This window comes from Rutidosis leptorrhynchoides, chromosome 7 (genome assembly GCF_046630445.1).
Source record: "Rutidosis leptorrhynchoides isolate AG116_Rl617_1_P2 chromosome 7, CSIRO_AGI_Rlap_v1, whole genome shotgun sequence".
Lineage (NCBI taxonomy): Eukaryota > Viridiplantae > Streptophyta > Magnoliopsida > Asterales > Asteraceae > Rutidosis > Rutidosis leptorrhynchoides.
Window position 1 is genome coordinate 275,941,661 of NC_092339.1, and position 10,279 is coordinate 275,951,939.

Genomic DNA, 10,279 nt, shown 5'->3' on the forward strand with positions numbered 1-10,279 from the left:
TAATATATTTTATTTCATATTTCATCGTACTTTTATTTACTCGCTATTTTATTTAACGTCATTTATTTATTGTCATTTATTTTTCGCTACTTTAATCGTCATTTATATTTTGCATTAGGTTTTAATTGTAACTTAAAATATAAAATCGACAAACCAGTCATTAAACGGTAAACCCCCTTTTATATATTATCAATATAATATATTTTGTACAAATATAATTGTTTAAAAATATAGTGTGCAATAAGACCGCTCCCTGTAGAACGAACCGGACTTACTAAAAACTATACTACTCTACGATTAGGTACACTGCCTATAGTGTTGTAGCAAGGTTTAGGTATATCCATTTTGTAAATAAATAATTAAAACTTGTGTAATATTTCGTCGTATTTTGTAGTAAAATATAATAGTATTTCGTACCCTACTCGCATTTCGTATTTAAATTAATACTATTTCGTACACCCCGCTGCACACATCAGTAGACCTGAGATGTGGCGTATTTTACGCCGCACAATAATATTTAGGCGACAGTGTCGACCATATATCATTCAGGCGGTATAACCGACCATATATCAATACATTACGGAGCTTCTAAAAGAATATTAAGATACTTGCAAGGTACTATGGACTATGGAATATGGTACAAGCCCACTATAGACTCGAAGCTTCAACCGGGTTCGATCAAAGAAGAAAAATCTACCCTCTATGTGGCATTTGGAAAAAGACAAATCACTTGGAGAAAGATTGTTTCCCGTGGCGTATTTTACGCCAAAAATGGCGTATTTTACGCCAATACTAATTTCCTGATCACTCTTTAAGCTCTCAAATCTTGTCTATAATCCACTTTAAACCACTGTTTTGTACCATATTTCGCACCAACATCTTTCTTGCCTGTAGAATATAAAACCACATCAAGTATCTCCTTTTTCCCTCACACATAGTTAATTTTGCGTATTTAAACATAAATAATCGTGACAAATAAGGAACGATCAAACCCCCCACACTTGGCTTTTGCTTGTCCTCAAGCAAATCTATTTTTAACTACAAGACAACAACACCTAGGTGGTATTAATTCAAATAATTTTTCGCAAACAAAATTAACTATTAATCAAGATGTAAGGACGATATGGGCCAATCACTCAAAACCTCAAGCAACTTTTATCCTCTAACACATTCAATCATGAACTTCTTTTCACAGCATATTTCCTTAGCTCAACAATTCCTCCGCTAATCACATCATCATAAACCTCAAGCATTTCCCCGAATCATCAAATGGATCAATACTTAGACTAGTTTAAACAATTATATTTCACAACTTTTATGATCCACACTTACTCTTTTAATCAACAATATAAATGCATCTAAGTAACATGTCAAAAGAAATACAAAACGGGTTTAATTACATCTGGAGTGATTGCATAAGGGTTAGTCATGACACAATTAAAATTGGGTGTAAAGTGGTTACGAATGTCGAACCAATCAAACTTTATAAGGTTTAGAAATTTTAACGTGACCCTCATTCGCACCAAGATAAATTAATTTAAATCGGAATGTCCACTAAAACTAGAATCATGCATATGTTTGTGTTCTTATCCTCCTTAACTTTTCAACTAGCCAAACTCATACCCTTGTCTACACTAGTACTAAGTGCATAGCTTCTAAGTCCCGACACCAATGAACCCCCTAAGTCTAATTGGAAATACCCCATACCACAAGCTCGGTGAAGTGAATTTTGGTTACATTGCCCATTTATACGAGGCATCACATGAAAGGTGTAGGTACTTTGTAAGGTTATAAGGAGTTTTGCATTCTTGACTTGACATTTCATCGAGAACGAATTTTATGCCTCAGTGGTCCATGCTTTATAAGGCACTCGTTTCACAATTTTTGGCATACTCTTCTTCTACTCTCTTTTTATCATTCATTTTTTCTTTTTTCTATGCCTCAGTGGTCCATGCTTTTTAGAGCAATCGTTTCACAATTTTTGCCATATATCATTTTCAAATTCGTCTCTTTCACTTCCTCCTCCTTTTTTTTTCTTTTTTTTTCATGATAGCACACAGCATATAACATTTTAAGAACATTTAGGATGTAATGGTGAATATGTGATGATGGTGACAATGATATGTAGGTATACGTATGTAACGTAGATGATGGTTGGTGGGTGTATATCATTGTCATAGCTTGTGATATAAAGTACCTCCTTTCGACCTTTGCCTAGGGAAGAGTAAACTCTACAAGTGTTGCATTGGTGACTATCATCATTATTATGCACTTTCATACTAGTGAGTAAATCGTGGAATCCATTGTGGAACATAGGAAATCACTCTGAGTCAAACTAATTAAAAAAAGCCACAAACACTATAACATAATAGCTGGTTATAATTGCCATTCTAATTTAAATTAATTATGTCTTAGCAAAAATGAGTTGCGTTGTCACCTAATGTTACTAAATCTAAACAAGATAAAGTAGGATTAAATTTGACATCAATAACCAAAAATTAAGGGTAGGAATGGGAAATTGGTTTTCTCTTTTTCTTTTTTCTAAAGGCTTAGGCTGCTAATGGTCACTAATTGATTCTAGTACACAATTGTGTACTAACGACCTGGGTAGACTGGCTGCAAAAAAAAAAAAAAAAAAATTGGTTTAAAAATAAAATCCTAAAGTGTTTCTTTATCATTCATGTTACCTAGCATACCACAATGAGATCTCATTTTCAACTTTTCTTTTCCCATAAGAATACAATTTCTTAAAGTTAATTAGTCAAGGTCAACAAGGTCAAATGCCTAACACTATCATTCCTCACCGGCCAAGTCCAAAAACTTCCAAGTTAATTCTTAATCACTATGGGTACTCTCATGGATCAACATCTCAATTATAGCCTTAAAATTAAAAATTTTCAAATTTTTACCACCTAGGCCATTAAAACCATTTATGTCATAAAACCTTTACACAACAAGCATTTTCAAGCTAAGCCAAATGTGCAAATTTGCTTCCTCCCCCCCCCCCCACCCACCACTTAATTCATGCTACGTCCTCGTATGCATGTTTAAAAGTTATGTTAGACCAAAGTGAGGAAATTAAACAAGGAGAAAGAAAAAAAAGAACAATATTACCCGGGATTAAAAGCAACTTCCCAATATCATTGTGACAAGTACACCAACTCCCATTTCATCACACATGTTACTTCCATCCAACTTTATTCTTACAAAACAAAAACAAAAGAAAAGATAAAAACTAACCAGCCCACTTTCGGAGGGATCCGCTTTAAACCACCCGATAGCGCGGGTGGACGAGTTTTGTCTCGTGAGGGCTTCTAGCGAACATACCCACAAAGTTCATTTAGCTACTAATAAAATAAAATAAAATAAAAAAAATAAAAGAAAAGAAAAGTGTACATGTTATTACAGACAGAGCACAAGACCTGATTAAAATCAGAGAGGCTCATCCCATCCTAGGATCGGGACCAAATATGCTGTCAAATAAGGTCTTTGATAACGGTGCCATATCAAACACCGACTTCCTGCCTTCCTCTCGGGCTCTATCCATATCTGGTGGTAGTAGCATGGGTTGCTGATAAAACAATGGTGATGCTACAGATGGCGCAGGTGGATTCACATACTCCACCCCTGGTGCAAACCCCGAAGCATAAGTCGAATAATCAATCGGCTCATAATATTGCGTAACCGGCCGATTATGCAACATATCCTCATACTGACGCCTTCAGTTATCCCTTTCAAAAACATCTTGTTGATGTCGTTCAGTCAGGTAAAGCTGAGCCCTAGCTGCATCAAGAAGGGTACTCTGTTGCTCCTCCATTCTAGCCAACCTTTGTTCATCCACCTGAATATATCTCCTACCTCTACTCGATCCTTCACCTTGAGGGTTGTAATCCTGATCATCCCTATCATTTATATTCTCAGCAGCTCGGATAATCCGCTCGGCCGACGCTGCTGAATCATAATCGTCTTCCTCTTCAGGAAGCTCATCATCCTCTACCCCGAAAGTATACCTCTCCAAATAAGCTGGATTCTCGATTACATAACCATCCCATTGTCGCATAAACTCCAACCCGGGAACCTTTTCTTTCACTTTCTTAATTTCTTCTCTTTTTCCCTTGGAATTATTCGAAATCCCTCCATTCCTCCATAAAAAGAAAGACAAAAACCGCATATAAGGGATCACCGCCCTTTGTTTCAATTGTTCTCTACATTCCCAAATCTAAGTCATCATAACAAATTGTAACGAATGTACCGTTGCTTTGGTTACCATGGCATACAACAAAGGTAGCTCGTGCATTCGAACCAACATAAGATCGCTTTTTCTCTAAAGTATATTGTAATTAATCACCGTTGACAACAACCTTGGAATTATTTTTAGCTTGTTTCTTGAAAGCTCAAAGTTCTCAACATCATGGCGATCAACGTGAAATAGCGTTCTCACCACCATAGCATATCTATCAGCCGGTACTTCAAACAACCCTTAGGTAGTCGGATAATCATACCCATTCTTCCCCTCAATTCTTATCCCTGCATCATATAGGAGGTCTGGGTGTGCTAACTGATTAAAAGTCTTCAATCTCATTGGAATCACAGTGTTTCCCACTTTACCTTCTAATACCAATGTATGTGGAAAATTATCCCCTGGGACCCACTTTAATGTTGACATCCAATTAAACACCTGTGTGGGATAAGTCATCTCCCATGAGCAATTCAGCTGTGTGCTCGAAAAACCCATTTTGGGCTGGTTGAAGTGCAGCTTCCCATCCCCAGTCTGAAAATACCTGAAAAATCCCATATTTTCTCTACACACTTGCAGTTATGTACCTTTCACAGAAATCGTTTCTCAAGAGTTGTTCCTTCTTTTCTGTATACAAATGAACCTGCCAATCATAAGGTAATTCACTCAACCACTTCTTATCCATCCAATTTAGAGATTCTCCTTGATTGCTACGACTTCTCTTACCTCTTCCCAACATTTTCTGCAATTATACAATCTCAACAAACAATCTAGGACTTAAACAAAACAATTTACATGTCATCGCTCAATATATAACATTATAAACTTTTAGCAATACATGCAAATCCTAACCTCATGCACTAAATCAACACATCAATCTTATATACCTCGTTTAACCACAAGACATGTTATACATTATCATCACTATTAATCACCCCTTTGTTCAAGTAAACTTCATATAACGTTGTAATCATCATTCCAAAGAAAACTATAAACTCTATTATCTAACAATATTGCATTGACACTTAACAAACACCAATTTAAACATTAAACATTGAAAACATGCATTCAAGTCACAAACATTACCAATTTTTCAGTCAAAGTCAACCCTAGTCAACTACTTGGAAGCAATTAACAAGTTTTAATTTAAACTTTCAAATTGGTTATGCATACATATACTACTAACATATCTAAGCACAATTAACAATAGCTAGAACAAAAACAATGCTTAAACATCATTAATTCGGATTAACCCTAGCACATAAACATGAAAGTAGCAAAAACCCTAAATTGATAATCAAAAACAATGAAAAACACAAGAATGATGATTACCTTGATGTTAAAACACTTGAATTGAAAGAATACTTGAAGAATTAAACCCACAAATCAAAACCCCCAAACTTAGGTTTTTGTCAAGAACACGAATCAACACCCAATTTGAATATTTTTGTAAGGATTTAAATGTTTTTGTGAAGTGTTGTGACGAATTGATGATGTTTTAAGCTTCGATTTGGTGTTTAGATGATGAAAAATTATATATATATATATATATATATATATATATATATATATATATATATATATATATATATATATAATTTTTCCCCATTTTAAACCCCTAAAACCGGCACCAGCAAAATTACACGGGCGTAAATTACGCCGGATCTGGCGTAAAATACACCAATACAATTTCTGGCGTAAAAACCTTGCGTATTTTTACGCCCAAGATGCAAATTTTTTCTGAATCCACGAGTTACATAGGCATAAAATACGCCAAAACTGGCGTAAATTACGCCAACACTCAGGTACCAAAAAATTTTTAATTTCCATTTTTCACATTCTTTTCGCACAAAACGTTTTTGGGACTAAAAACCTTGACCCCCTCCCACACTTTAAGCATTGCATTGTCCTCAATGCATAAAGTTAGAGATAGTCATTTTAAACCAATCCCATTTTATGCCTCAAAATGGTACTTTGCCCCGCCCGTATGTACAAAACAAAATAAAAACTTACAAACTTTACAAAGGTGTGCGGATTTTTGATGGAGTCGCGCACTCGACTCCTCTTCCGGATTAGCATTCATCCGGATCAGCATTCATCCGGATCATCGGCCCCGTTGTTGTTAGAGCCGAATACATCTTCCAAACGGAGCGTGATCATGTTATCTTCATCTTTAATTGTTAAAGTCCCCGTATCAAAATCTAGTGACATCCTTGTGGTTGCTAGAAATCCTCGTCCCAATATAATTGGAGTGTTTGCATCTGGTTCACAATCCATAATGAAGAAATCTTCTTTGTAACCAATACCGTGGATAATAAAAAGAACATCTTCTGCAACTCCGATTGGGTCATCAACCGTTTGATTTCCAAATCGAATACTCGTATTAGTTCGAACCAACTCCCGGATGCCTATTGATTTTGCAACCTTAGTTGGCATCATATTAACACTTGCACCCGAATCTAGCAAAGCCCTGTAAGTCTTCTTCTTTTTAAATTGACACATAACCGAAAACTCGCCCGGATCTCTATACTTAATGCGAGGTTTGAATTCACATTTTGGTTTGGATTCACTTTTTGGTTTGGACTCAACGTATTCAACTTCAATTGTACACCCCTCATCATCAACAAAAGATGTTTTGGTGTTGTTCATGAATCTTTCCGTATTTTCTTTTTCCCACATACTTTCAAGCGTCTTACGAATCTCCTCTACATCCACATCCGGTTTTTTTTCTACTTCAGGTGTTTCCGTAATCGTGTTAACATAAATGGTTTCATCTTTGCTCGAACCCTCATCACTCTTCCTCTTCAATTTTCTTTCCAAGTAGAGATGAAAAGACTTTTCTCCCTCAATTATTTCTAGAAGTACATCACGTTCTTTCGGACTTAACTCGAACAACATCTTCTCGGTTAACTTGTGGTCGCTCCTAGCTTTCTTGAACTCCTTATACTTTAGTTTCATGGAGTCATACATAATTTCAGCTCGTTCATCTTCGCTTAACTCGGAGTCTAAGCGTTGATCGAAGCGAATACCCCCACACTCAACACTTTGATAGATTTCGTCCATGTCGATAGTATCCTCTACCATTTCTTCACTAACTACTTCATTTGTGTTAACCTCTTGTATCCCAAGCATCATACAATAACCCTCATCAAATTCTCTCTCAACTATATATGCCAAAGGAAAATGCATATTTTCCGAATTAAAAAATCTAAAAGTTCCGTTTTCTCCTTCAAAAGTGATAGAACCTGCACCCGGGTCTATTATACAATCCGCGGTTTCAATGAATCCACGCCCGACTAATAATGGAACATCTTCATCCGTAGGCATATCAAAAATGGTGAATGGTACTTCAAGGAAAACACCTTTCACACTAACCATCACATCACGAAGTACACCAAGTGCCTGACACTTTGTATTGTTGCCAAGTGTGATGATCGCATCGGATTTAGTCAACGAACATAAAGAACATTTGTCATGAAATAATTGCTTGTACGTCACGTATGACATGATATTAATTGTAGACCCCGTATCGGCAATCACCTTGAATTCACGATGATCGTTAGTGATGTGTGCAGGGTAGTGTACGAAATAGTTATATTTTTATTGCGAAATACTATTAAATACGATACAATTTTACACAATTTATTTATTTATTTATAGAGTGGATATACCTAAACCTTGCTACAACACTTATAAGCAGTGTACCTAATCATACAGTAGTGTAGTTTTTAGTAAGTCCGGTTCGTCCACAGGGAACTAGCCAAGTTTAACGCTATATTTTTAAATTATATTTGTATAAAGATATATATATATATATATATATATATATATATATATATATATATATATATATATATATATATATATATACATACATATATATATATATAAGTCGTATTATTATTATTATTATTATAAAATGGGGTTTTTACCGTTTAATGACTGGTTTGTCGATTTTATGTCTTAAGTCGCAGTTAAAACCTAATGTAAAATATTAAAAATAAATATAGCTTAATTTAAAGCATAAAGTAAATGACAATAATTAAAGTGCGATAAATAAAATGACGATAAATAAAATTGCGATAATTAAAAAGTACGATAATTAAAAGTGCAATAAATAAAATAACAGTAAATAAAAGTTCGATGAAATATGAAATAAAGGAATTATGCTTATTTAAACTTCCGTAATCATGATGTTCGACGTGTTGATTTTAGTTTATTACCATGGGTTAATTGTCCTTTGTCCTGGATTATTCGATATGTCCATACGGTTTTGTCCATAATAGTCCATCAGTCTTAAATATAAAGTGCGAGAGTCTTCATCAAATTATCCTTATACCCGAAGTCAAATATTCCAACTAATTGGGGATTCGAACTGTAACAAGGTCTTAATACTTTGTTTAATGAATACATCAGGATATCGACTGTATGTAATCCAAAGTTTCAATACTTTGTTAACAATTACACCAATTACCCTTGAATGTAATCCACCCCTATTTCAACGAGTCCATAGACTATTAATTCATTCCCGTGTCCGGTAAAATGAACGATAATTCGTATTTATAGATATCCCGCCCACCGTACCCGATTAAGCGTATGTGGTTATATATAGATACGTCAAATTGTAATCTTTATAATAAATTAACGAGGTAACGTTTAATTAATATAAAGCCCATTAATAGCTCATAGTCTAATTTCCACAAGTGTCGTTCTTTTGTCCAAACCCCAATTATGGTTCAAAGCCCAATAACCCCAATCTTAATATTTAGCCCAACATCACGATTACTTCGATTTAAATAAGCATAATAATAACTTAGCTACGAGACATTAATTTAAAAAGGTTGAACATAACTTACAATGATTAATAATAGCGTAGCGTTACACGGACAGAATTTTGACTTACACACTTACAACATTCGCTAACATAACCTTATTATTATTAATCTTAAATTAAAATTAAAATTATAAATTATATATATATATATATATATATATATATATATATATATATATATATATATATATATATATTTGAGAGTAAGAGAGATTGATGATGGATGGATAAAATTCGGCCAGAACTCGCAAACTTTATAGGACCTCAGCTACTACAGTGATCCATGCGATCGCATGGCTTTTGTTCTTCCAGGCCATGCGATCGCATGGCCAGCTGGATCAGGCCATATTCTCTTGTTTTCTAGTTTGTCGACGGTTTTAATATATAATATAATATATATATATATATATATATATATATATATATATATATATATATATATATAATTTTAAGAATTAATTATATATTATATTATATTCATGTGCGTAGTTGACTTGTAATTTTTAGTCCGTTGCGTCGCGCGTTAAGAGTTGACTCTGGTCCCGGTTTCGGATTTTCGAACGTCCTTTCGTACTATTTAATATCTTGTACTTTGCGTTTTGCGACTCGTACTCTTGTAACTTTTAGACGTTTCTTATCATTAAATTAAACCTCTTGGATTGTACTTTGTACTTTTTAGCTTTTTGGTCGTTTGCGTCTTCAAATCGTCGAATCTGTCTTTTGTCTTCACCTTTTATTATTTAAACGAATATTTCTTGTAAATAGAACAATTGCAACTAAAAGCTTGTCTTTCTTGAGGGATAATGCTATGAAATATATGTTCATTTTTAGCATTATCAAATATTCCGATACTTGAGCGTTGCTTGTCCTCAAGCAACATAGTCTTGAAATAAAAATACTAGAATCACTTCTTTATTCTTCACACTTTGTACATCAGTGATTTCGATTTGGCGGTATGAACAATGATAGTAACGTTGTGGTTTACAGCCCCACATGACTATAAAAATTTAGATCCTTTAGGAAATTGGATCTTTATGAAAACATTTGATTTTTTTGAAAATTCAATCTAGCTTTTACCCTAGATAAGTTTTCCGGAATAACCCTTCACCGGTGTTTGCAAAATGTTTGTGAGTTTTGTGGGTTTCAGATTTGAAAATTTTAGCTTAAAACTTATGGTTTTGTGTCACCCACTTGCTAACCTTGTATTG